Here is a 12259-nt window from a genome sequence, read left to right as displayed (position 1 = left end):
GAGAGCCTTGGGTACCCATGATCCTGTCACCGGTTTACTGGTATATATTTGATAATCAATGTTAATGTGTTACTGTTATATGGTGTTAATGTTATGTCTGATCAGCTATATGACATACATTCAAGCAAACACCTTTAAACAAGTTAACTTCTCAGGTGGCCAAGAACATCTGCCACCCATTAGACCAAAGGTAGCCACAAGTTCCACAGCTGCCGAGAGGCAATGAAGCAGTTGGCGATACAAACGACGACAAACAAAAGAACAAAGCTCAGTGAATGAATAAGTCTCTGTGTAATCGGGTTGCGTTATTCTTGTACGACAACCAACCAAACTACCACACACATACACACACACACACACACACACACAGATTCACAGAGTTTTAAGCCAGGTTTACAAAGGGAACAAGAAGATCTCAATTAAAGCAATGATGTCAACAGAATCTTTGCACACACTACCCACCACTTTTTCAAATGTTTCATTGTGGTTGCCACACCCATCAAATTTGCCTCCTCGGTTCGGCTAGTGCTTATAGATTTCACTTCCATGGAAGGGAACAGCCGAAAGACAAAGAAGAAGGAGTCAGAGAGAATTCCGAGGAACTCGATGCATATAAAAATTGAGTTTTTGTTTAAATGCAAAAATGACTGAAGTATCATCTTGTCCATGCAATTCATTTTAAAGATGTTATGAATCCGCAGCCTTTTTTTAAGAACTATACTGTAGGTGAGAAATCATAGATCCCAGTGTGCATAGGCAGGATCTCAGGACCCATAAATGCCCTAATAATCTTAAGTATTTGTTCCATCTACGTGGCAGTTATTTACAGGGTTGGGTTGCCAGCTTGACGGCCGGTTGCATCTGAGCACTTGGGGTGGAGGCCCTTGCTCATGGGTCCAACAGTGGCAACCCAGCAGAGTCAGGCCTCGGACCAGGGACCTCCTGGTCAGCAGTCCAACACCTTAACCACTGAGCCAGGGTTTTTAGGAGTCTTGAGTTATAAGGAGCTTCTACAGATGGCTACTTAGGGCTTAAATGGATTGCCAGTCCATTACAAGTCAGAAAGCATTTACATGCTGATAAGAGTCACCAATCCACCCATCCATCCATCCACAGAGAACCCTACATGAGGACACATGCAAAACTGATCACAATCCGAGATCAGGATGAATTCAAGAACCCATACGCCAACTTTACAATTTGCTTTTTAAAATTTGTTTATACAGCAATATTGGTTTTTTTCTTGGAATGCCAAAGAATTTGCATCATCTACGCACTAAAAAAAGCTGGCCTTTAACTACGCTGCATTTGCACCAGCGATACGCTCTACTGGTGGAAGAGTAAGCATTCATTCTCTCACCATCTCCGTGCTTTTCGTTCTTCTTGTAGCAGGATTAAATACTGTTATTTAATATGGAACGCTCGTATGGCGACGGGGCACGGGGACGAGGGACGGCAGATGGTGTTTTTATTGTAAGGGTCTGTCTGACAGAAGAATAAATCAACTGACTTTGCTCATGTGCCCTCACTGCACTTATCACATTACACTGTTTGCTCATGCCACTGAGGACAAACATGCACAAATACACTCACTCACTCACACACACACACACACACACTCTTTAAAGTCAGCCCAGTAAGAATCCCAATAGTTCACTGGCATTGAGAAGACGTGGCTTCTGATGAAGTTGATATACAAATGGCATAAAACATACAGCATACAGTGATATCTTCCTGAACCGTGATGCGTTTTTTGGTGATTAGACCAAGATGATTTTTTCTTCTTCTTTTTATCCGATTACAAAAATACGAGAGCTGTACCAAGGATAATGCAACAGTGCTGGTAGAGTGACTGTTTCTCTATACAAGCCATGCATCTGCACCATCTCTTGGACCCTTTGATGATCTCCTACTGTGCTACAGAATGTTTACGGAGACGACATCATTGACAAGAGCGATCCACACAGATGAATAAAGAACTGTGTGGGAAATGATTGGTTATCATTTGTGTCAAAGTGGATTTCCAAGGAGGGATCGAGAGTTGGGTCCAACAATGGTGTAAATGCATGGCTTGTAACAGCAACTATTACCTTTGTGTAGACATTGACATGTTAACGACTTTTGTTCTTTTGATATAAAGGATGTACGTTACACAGGGCATCTGACCAAAAGCTTAAATATGGTCTCGTTGCTGATGATAAACCTAGAACCGAGACACATTATGCATGCAAGTGTCTTTGTCCCTATCTCGGTTCGGAAGACCGGCCGATAAGCGTACCAGTGCGCGATAGATGCATCAAGCAATAATTCTTTTTTTTGTTTTTTAACTTAACACCTCATGTCTCACACTTCTGCCCAACACTTTGTTTTGAAGCATTAAAGCATCCTCCCTACAGTCCTGATGGGACTTTTACCTATTTGGTCCCCTGAAAGCAGCCCTATAAGGACGAAGATTAACTTGTGATGAAGAACTGAAGACAGTGGTGCAATCGTGGCTCGCAGCTCAGCCTAAAACATTTTTTTAAAGAGGGAACATGAAAGCTTGTTGAAAGCAGATGGACAAAGTGTATTGAAAAGCAAGAAGATTATGTCGAAAACTGTTTGTCTTTTTCTAAAAGTTATTTCAAATAATTTCTACAGGCAGAGTGCGGATCATTTTAAACTGCGCTTATATAGTAAATTGTAAGATACTGGACTGAAGTTGCTTGCGGCCATGTTTGCCATCTTCACGGCACCGCCTGCCCCAGGGCAGTGACTCATGCCCAATTATTCCAACAGACTCAAGTGAGCAGCTGATACTCCTGCGGCGCTCTCCGTCCTGTATATCTTTTACGCTTCTAAATATTTACACTAGAACGGACCCGGGACAAACGCGTCCAAGATCAGCGCCACTTTGCATATGTTTAAGATTTCACAGTAAATGCTAAGTGTTTATGTACGTTCTCAATGTCTCATGCTTCAGTCATGCAGCGGAACGTAAACACACTGCAATGATTCAGATGGAGATGAATGTACGGTACGTGAGGAGAACAGTTCTTACCGGACAGAGCTGGGATCCTTCCGTCCTGCCAGGATTAGCGAGCGCTGATCAGTGTATGCATAAAAATCTATAAAAGAAAGAAAAAGGTGGAGATTTATGGTCAGTATTAAAACTCGGACAGCAGTTCAGTCCTGGTGTATTTGGAATCACAGGCATCTATGTTATCATTTCTATAGTAACAGTCAACTCCTATGGATTTGTGTTGGATGAGCAACATGATCTAACGCTTGGATGAAAAATGTATTGTAATAAAAAAATGCAAGTGATAACAGGAACTACCCTGACTTGTGGTAACTATAAAGGCTTAAAAAAAAAAAGAAGAGATAACGTTCATTAATCACTTACTCACTCATCGTCTATACCAGTTTACCCTGTATACAGAGTCGCAGGAGGCCTGGAGCCTATCCCAGGAGATTTGAGTCACTAGGCAGGAAACTCCCTGGACGGGGTGCCAATATATCACAGGGCACACACATTTACACTACGATCAATTTGGGAACGCCAATTAGACTAATCTGCATGTCTTTGGACTTTGGAAGGAAACCAGAGTACAAGGAGGAAACCCACCATGCACAGGGAAAACCTCGAGGCGGTAATCGAATCATTTCTGAAGGTGCAAGGCAACAGTGCAAACCACTATGCCACTGTCCTGCCACATTCATTAATATATACAGTATATTAGGGAAAAAATGTCTACTTCAACACTTCCGAATGTAATATTTTATTTGTTAGCAGCAAAATCGTAAAAAACTTCAAACCATGCATCTGTTATCGGTACTGCTTATCCTGTGTAGAGTCGCAGGTGCCTGGAGGGAGTTACGCGTACAGGGCAGGGCTAGCCCATCAATGTGCACTAACACACACACACACACACACACACACACACACACACACACACACAGACAGTCACACTCAATCATACACTACGGGAAATTCTGAAACCCCAATCAGCCTACACCACTTGTTTTTATAATGTTGGAGGAAACCAGAGTACCCGGAGGAAACCTACCAATAATGTGGAAAACGTGCCTACACCATGAACACACACACACACACATACCTGAGGTGCGATTTGAACCCTCAATCCTAAAGTTGTGAAAAAATGATAAACATATGGAAATGTAATATTAGTTCTTCAGCCTGTAGGGGCATGAATACACCCTTTGTGTGTGTGGGTGTGTGTGTATTAGATCATGACAGCATGTACTCACAAATACACACTTCATCAGAGTCTGTCAAGGCCTGTCATGGCCCCACGTGATTTTTATTTCTTCTAACCGAAAGACTGAAACAATCTCTCTCAGCGCTTTAAGCTTTCTGACCGCAGCAGAGAGTTAGACTGATGACTTCACTTGGCACAATCAAGTGCACAAAGATGCCTTTGCAACTCGAGGAAACAGCGCAGGGTGTAACACAACACAATATTCAGCTTGATGGTGGAAAATGAGTGGATAAATCGTGTCACAGCTCACACAGAGGATCGAGAGTGAAACGTACACTTTTGCATGCAGATAGCTGCTCAAAATGCTAAGCTATAGTAAAAAAATTAGAGTAGGTAGTTAGCATGCATGTTCATACCCTGCTAAGTCAAGTTAGCATGACTCATGTTTGTAAGTATTCCTGACATTGCTTGACATTCCTGAAGTAGCAGCAATGATTTTAAAAATAGCAGCAATGATTTTAAAAATGCTCTGTGTTCTCCTGAAGTCAGCAACCAGCTCTTTTGTCTTATCGACGTTCAGAAACAGGTTGTTGTCCTTACACCAGTCCGGTAGTCTCTGCACTGCACTTCCTCTCTGTATGCTGACTTGTCGTTCTTGCTGATGAGACCCACCACGGTTGTGTCATCAGCAAACTTGATATGATTGGAGCTGTGTGTCGCTACACAATCATGAGTCAGCAGTGTGAACAGCAGTGGACTGAGCACACAGCCCTGGAGGGCCCCAGTGCTCATTGCGGTGGTGCTGGAGGTGCAGTTTTCGATTGGGTTAGAAAGTCCGGGATCCAGTTACAGAGGGAGGTGTTCATCTAACAGTCACTATCTCCAGCAACGATGAGTTCTTACACCATTTCGTGTTGATGTAAACACACATGCACTTAGCGCACAGAGCTGCATTTCTGTCGGCGCGAAACGAGGCTAGCCAGTCTAGTTGAATGGCTTCGTCTGGATACTCTGTTACTGAGCCATATCTACATGAAAACAAAGACGCAGCAATCCCTAAACTCACGCTGTGTAGTCTGTTGGAACCGGATGTTGTCCAGTTTATTTTCTAGGGAGCAGACATTTGATTACATTTACATTTACAGTTAGTCATTTAGCAGACGCTCTTATCCAGAGCGACTTACATTTTTTATCTCATTATACATCTGAGCAGTTGAGGGTTAAGGGCCTTAGTGGTTGTGGGGTTTGAACCTGGGATCTTCCGAACCATAGTCCAATGCCTTAACCACTGAGCTACCCCTGGCCCTATAAGATGCTGGACAGAATAATTTTAATAAATTGATATTTAAATTGTAATATCAATATTGTAATATATCAAATTGTAATATATTTTGATCAAATATATATCAAATTTGATATATAAAATATCAAATTGTAATATATTTAATTATGTGATAATTAAATTGATAAGATGATGGACAGAAGTGCCGGCCGGCTAAGGTTTGTTTTTAGCCTAACACAGACTCGTTGTGCCTGCTTGCCGGAGGCCAGCTCATCTTGAATGCTTTTTATCGGGTTATTGAGTTCTAAAAGTGTCTGTCGATGGTAAATACTGTATGAACACCGGTTGCGGGTGCTATGACACGAAGTAAACAAAGTAGCACCATTTTGGCTTAAAGATCTACATGCGTCTCTTGCATTACAGGACTGGTTTCAGTAATGAAAATATTTCTGCTTTTTTACTTCACATTGTTTGCAGTTTGATCTTAAATGGGTTGCTGATGGCATTAGGATATTAAGGAGCTCACAAACGCAAACCATCTGATGCTGATCTTCACTGATATACTGGGCCAGTTAAAGACTGGGATGTATAGACTACCTATAGCAAATTTTGACAGCTTTTTGTTGTCTCATGAGACTGAATTGATCTCATTACAAGCTCAATTTTGTCTTTTCTGTTTCTCCTAAAGCTGACTTAGGAGAAACAACAGAGACACACCCTGAGACATAGTTGAGAAGATACAGAAAATGCCTACACCTCATTCAAGTCTCAAAGACGGCTCATTTCTGTCTAGGAGACAAAGAAGAGTTTCTTTGCCTTGGATAACAATTAAATAACAATTTATAAATACAGTGGAACCTCTGCATACAAACGCCCACCCCACAAATTTTCACCTTAAGAACTGAAATTTTTTAAGAAATTTGTCTTAGCATACAAAGAATTTTGGTATACAAGCAAGGAACACCAGCTAGTTGCGCGTAATGTACGTCCAGGAGCTGTTTAAAACTCATTTGGGTCAGTGAAAATTTTTTTTTTTTTTGGTGGGTCATATTTTTTTGCATTTTGTACAAGATTTAGAAAACACATAGCACCTTGGGTCCCAAGAATGTTAGCAAGGATGGGAGCAACAAAAAAAAAAGGGGAGCCACTTTCAGTTTGTTTTTTAAAGCAGCCAGTGCCAAGGGGAATCAATCATAAATTAAGGTTAAATGAGGTTTAATGTCTATCTATTTTATATTTTACCTAATTTACATGTTTTTTCTAAATGTTTTGATTGTTTTTGTGTTTTTATGTGATTACAGTGTTGGAAATTGGTAACATTGGTAATATTTTTCTGTGGCTGGAACGGATTATCTGCATTCACATTAATTTCTTTATGGAAAAAAGCATCACGCAATATGAAATTCTGCCTTAAAAACTCTCCTCCAGAACGCATTAAATTTATATGCTAAGGTGCACTGTACAGTCCATCTATCAATCCATCCATTCAAGCCGTCAGCATGAACGACTGTTGGCTTCAATGACCTATGATGTCAATCCGACAGGCACTGCTGTAAGACGAAGTTACAGTATGATGCTAAAGACTTGAAACTGCTTGCAACCTAGATACCTCAACTCCCTCACGCAGTTCGAGTAATCTGGAAACACCAAACCGCCTTCGGACTGTGAGGGAAAACTGAAGCACCCAGAGGAAACACCAAAATGCCTTGGTGGTGTTAATTTGGCGATGATGGATGGTGGAAAGCCAGGGTAACAGGGCTGTTTTTGAAAGTTAGAAGGACTTCGATGAAATGACGTCGGAACAACGTTGACTACAGGACGATGGGATAACATTGAATGAATTGCTACGTAGTAACGACAAGCGGTTAACAACAGTCACGCAAATGTTAAATGGACCAAATAAAGGTTATAATTTTGTTGTTTTGAGGTTGTATTCGCAACGTTATGTTTGGGTTGTTCATTCAACGTTATCTCAACATCATTTTATCAAAGTCGTTCTAACTTTCAACAACAAAATGTTAGTGGACGTGATCACAACGTCCATACAAGTATATCCAACGTCCAACGTTAGGGCTCCTGCTAAGATTTAACATCTCGTGCTTGAAACGTTGTGTTTGGGTCGTTCCTTCAACATTATAGCAACGCGATTCTATTAAAGTCATTCTTTCAAAAAACAATACTGTCCTGAGGTGGACATAATCAAAACGTCATAACTTTATTACAACGCTTAACAAACATTAGGGATCCCGCTGGGCATTAAGCTCGGAGAACACAGACCGCCGGTGCATATTCCTCTTTGAATCTTCGCACATAACGTTTTTTTAACTCCTCATTAGTTACGGATATGAACAAATATTTCAGAACAAAAGACGGCCTGGTGAAAGTGGACAAACTTCCAAAAGTTCTCATGGACGAAAGTATTTTTGATACAAACCACTGGAAAGTGGAAAAAGCTAGTCACACCAAGGACCTCAAGCGTTCCTGTCAGTACAAATTGTGGACAAACTTTTCAACCCCTCCAGATAGATAGATGGATACGACCACACAAGATTTCATGATATTGTCTCAGATTCATGATAAGGACGTTATTGAGAAGCCAACAGTCACACACACACATACACTGACACACACATATACACACAAAAAATAACAACGCAAAAAAAAACAGAAGGACTGACAAAAAAGCCTTCTGATAAATCTAAGCTGTTTTGAAACGGTACACTCCCCAGCTGGACGAAATAAAGCCACATGACAATAATTCAGCTTGTCATGTTTGGAAAAAGGAAGGGTTGCAAGTAGGATCCATGAACATCGTACACACGGTCAAGTATGGACATGGAGGCATCTGGGGCATTACACGTCATTGGGAAAACATGAAAGCATGATGTAGCGTGACATATTAGGCAGGAATTTAATCTCACTGGCCAAGAATCTGGAGAGAATAAGGATGTTTTAAGAAGACAATTTTCCCAAACATAGCTCAGCAAAAATAACTCACAAGGCAAGAATTACTACATGATTACTTACTGTAGCAACAAAGTGCTCCAATACTTTTTATTCCATATTAATGTTATTAATAACATCTTGGAGCAAAATGCATATTTTGTTGCTAACACACACACACACACACAACCGTGCAGTGTACAGAAAATTATTTTTTTCAACAATATGAAATAATGACATTTCTTGCGTAGATGTAGAAAAATACTTGATATTAAAAGAAAATAAATTATGAAAAGGATTTAAAAAATAGACAGCAGAAAAAGTACTGTATGTGCAATAAAGTGCAGTTCTACAATGTGTGCAACATCAAGCTATAGCAATTGCAATGAAAATGCTAATGTGCAGGAGAACTGGTTGACTTTCTCAATCAACTCAAATAATAATATGTTCCAATGACGATTGTACGTGTTCATACTGTATGCAGTGGTACTGTACCTCCGCATACGAAATTTAATGCGATACGAAGGCGAGTTCTTAAATTAAGGTTTCGTATTGTGCAACGCACTTTATCATGGGACCTGATGTACAGTACATAATAAATCCTTAGTAATATTTCATAAAAAATACATAAAATTAATATAAAATTATAAAACGGGTATATTAACTGGAATATAGGGTATAGATCTTATAGAATATAGGGCATCATCTTTGTTCATGCTAATGAATGCACTTGACTTAAATGCACTACTGTATGTAAAGCCATTAACTTTGAACAGGATGCATGCACAAAGAAAAGAAAAAAGAAAAAGTGCCCAATACATAATACTTATCTCCCCTCACTGTAAATCAAGGCTGAGTAAGAGGAGGAAAAAAAGGACAAGAAAACTCTTACATTATATATCAATTCAGTTCAAACACAGGGCGAATCATTGAGGATTCTGATACTGGGGCTCAGACTCGCGCTCATTTCATGTCGCACTGTTCAGTATTCCTGACGCTCGACGCCAGTCTCCGAGGTGCTTTTGTAATTGGTTTGAACTGAGATGCCCGCTGTTTGAGTGGGGGCCCGTGGGTGTCTCAGCACCGCTTTGCCAGTCTTTTCTCCCGTCCTCGACGACAGTTTCCATGGTGATCGAGTTATATCTGGAAGGCTAAACATAATATGTGGTGGTGCTTTGCTCGTGAACTCATTAGTACTTTGAGCCGGTGAAAGTGAGGCACGGAGAAAGTAGTGTGGAATGTCACGTTTGGAAAGCTAGAGGAAGCAGGGATTGAAAAGTGGGATGTTAAGTGGATGGATCTTAATCTCAGTGCTGCATTTTATAATCCGGGTTGCAGTTTGGGTTGGATTGATATTACAAGTACTGTACAAAAAAGTGCACAAAGTAAAGGGACATTACAGCATTAAAAAAAAGACATTTCGGTCTGTTCCATCCCAGTAAAACACAACAAAATGTTGACTACATGACAATGGCGTAACATTAAACAAATACCCCTAATCTAAGGCGTCTAAGATGTGTTCTGCAAAACTGGACGTAATGCAGTATTACAGTAGAGTAATCTGGGTGCTATAACTTAAAAAAAAATTAAACGGAGAGGAAGCATTACAACACAGGGATGCGTGACCTGAGATACACACGCTGTGTGTGGGAAGCTGTTGCACCTGTCCCAATCTCCAATAGAAATCAACCTCATTTGATCAAAGTCGTTCTAACTTTCAACAGTGGATGTCATCGCAATATTCTTACAACTATATCACAACGTTCGTCCAACTTTACAGCTCCCGATAAGATCAGAACATTTATGAGCCAGACTCGATTTTGTGTACTCTTTGTATAAATTGTTTCTCCTGTTTCTGTTTATTAGTACAAGACAACAGTGAACATAATCAATGTGTTCAAAGAGAAGAATGTTAGGCCAAAGGAGGGAACACTAAACGGACCTTATATGAGGATCGTGCAAGTATAGACTAGAGTAGATAGACTATGTAGTTGTATGAGGACATTAGGGTTTCGAAAGGTTAAAAATAACTCTAACATGCAAAACTGCTACATTATAATGTTTTGCCATATTCACTCCAATCGCCTATGAAATATCCTTCATGTTCAACAGGAAGTTACCGTTATGGATAATTTCATATCTTGAAATTATATACACTATATCGAACACAATCACGTACTTTCTTCCGATCTGGGAAGAGACTATGACGGAAGCAGGACCTGAGAATATATTATAATAAATGAAGCCTAAACTAGAATACTCATGGCAGGAGGCAGGGTACAATCCATTGTAGAGCACACACATTCATACACTATGGGGAATTTGGGAACACCAATTAGATTAATCTGCATGTCTTTGGACTGTGGGAGGAAACCCACGGCGCACAGGGAGAACACGCAATCTTCATACCCGAGGCGGGAATCAAACCCAGAACCTGAAGGTGCAAGGTGACAGTGCTAACCATTAAGCCGTCGGGCTGCCTTACTGTATTTTATCATATTAACAAAATATAACAATAATAATTATAATAGTTAACCAAGGGGATTTACATGAAATCCTTTTCCTTAGAGGCAGGTTTTCTTGATAGTGTTGCTATCCAACGTTAACCAGCAGCAGCCCAGCTGCCCACATCCGCTGACAATGCCATAATCACTGTGATTTTATAGATAACTTATTTCAAAACTACTGACACGAAGGTAACGCCGAAAACTTGTTATGCAAGTAGGAAATCCTTCGTAGAACAGAACGATTGCAAAATTGTTAGCAAGCCACAATTAAGAAATCCGGCCTACTGTGTCATGATTGGTTACAAGAATTTGGTCATAACTATGATTGTTTAGAAACCTCGAGTATGAAGCTGTGACTCAAATCGTGTGCTTTTAAAAAACTTGGAAGTAAATTACTCACTGAGTTTTATGAGATCTAAGACTGTTTATTCTTCTACGCCTTTTTTTACTTTCATGTTTCTTTAGAAGTGTCACAGTTTAATGCATGTTTTGTGTACGGGGTTATAAGTTGCACAGCAACACATCTGTCACATTCCTGGAAGCAAAAATGCCCCATTAAAGGAAAAAAAAAACAAAAAAAAACATGTGCTTGCAGTTGAGGCCCAGGGGAATCTCCAGTAAATCCCAGAGTGACTGCAGTCTGTTAATGAGACCTCACCCTAACCACTGTGCCACATACTGTCCCGAGCTGTACTGCGGAGTGGGCGCTGGGGACGAAGGTTTCAAACCAGATTACATCTCGGGAATGCAACAAATAGAGCAGCGAGAGAGCCTCAGATCAGATCAGGTATGTGGAAATGGCATGAAGGCCTTAAAGAGAAATCAGGTGAATAGTTATAAGGAGAGTGAAAATCACGCAAAAGTCATGGGGTTTTAGCCTGAAAAGTTGTATTTACCCATTTATCCATCCATCCATTCAAGCTGACATCCCTAAATAATGGGTAAAATACATTCTTATATAGTGGTTACAGTATACTCCCTATATATATATATAGGGAGAGAGAATATGTTGAAGTAGTGAAATGTTGCTGTTCCTCGATGATCCCACAGGTGGCACTCTAAACTATTTACATTGTTAGTAAAATTGTCAACAACAAAAAAAAAGTAATATAAAATCGTGATACTAACAGAATCGCAATACTAATTTAATCTGCAGCTGGGTATCGTGATAATATCGTACTGTTAGTTCCCCCTGGCAACCTACACTCACATAACCAATTATAGAGAAGGGCAAGTTTTGAACCGCCAATCAGTTGATCATGTGTTTGGACTTTAAGGGAAACCAGAGTACATGGAGGAATGGGGCAACATGCAAACTCCATACA

At 40.2% G+C, this 12259-nt stretch overlaps 1 protein-coding gene across 7 annotated transcripts in view; it reads right to left on the bottom strand.

The window, feature by feature from the left end:
• Window positions 1-12259, bottom strand: part of thrb (thyroid hormone receptor beta) — a 140789-nt gene that overhangs the window by 58144 nt on the left and 70386 nt on the right. For all 7 annotated transcript variants that reach the window (XM_053490159.1, XM_053490154.1, XM_053490161.1 and 4 more), the window contains exon 2: window positions 3041-3107. The gene's annotated coding sequence lies outside the window, so the exon portion shown is untranslated. The remainder of the gene's footprint in view (window positions 1-3040; window positions 3108-12259) is intronic.

Source organism: Clarias gariepinus, chromosome 28, assembly GCF_024256425.1.
Source record: "Clarias gariepinus isolate MV-2021 ecotype Netherlands chromosome 28, CGAR_prim_01v2, whole genome shotgun sequence".
Lineage (NCBI taxonomy): Eukaryota > Metazoa > Chordata > Actinopteri > Siluriformes > Clariidae > Clarias > Clarias gariepinus.
The sequence above is the reverse complement of the archived record's forward strand: the minus strand, read 5'-3'. Positions and strand labels throughout refer to the sequence as shown.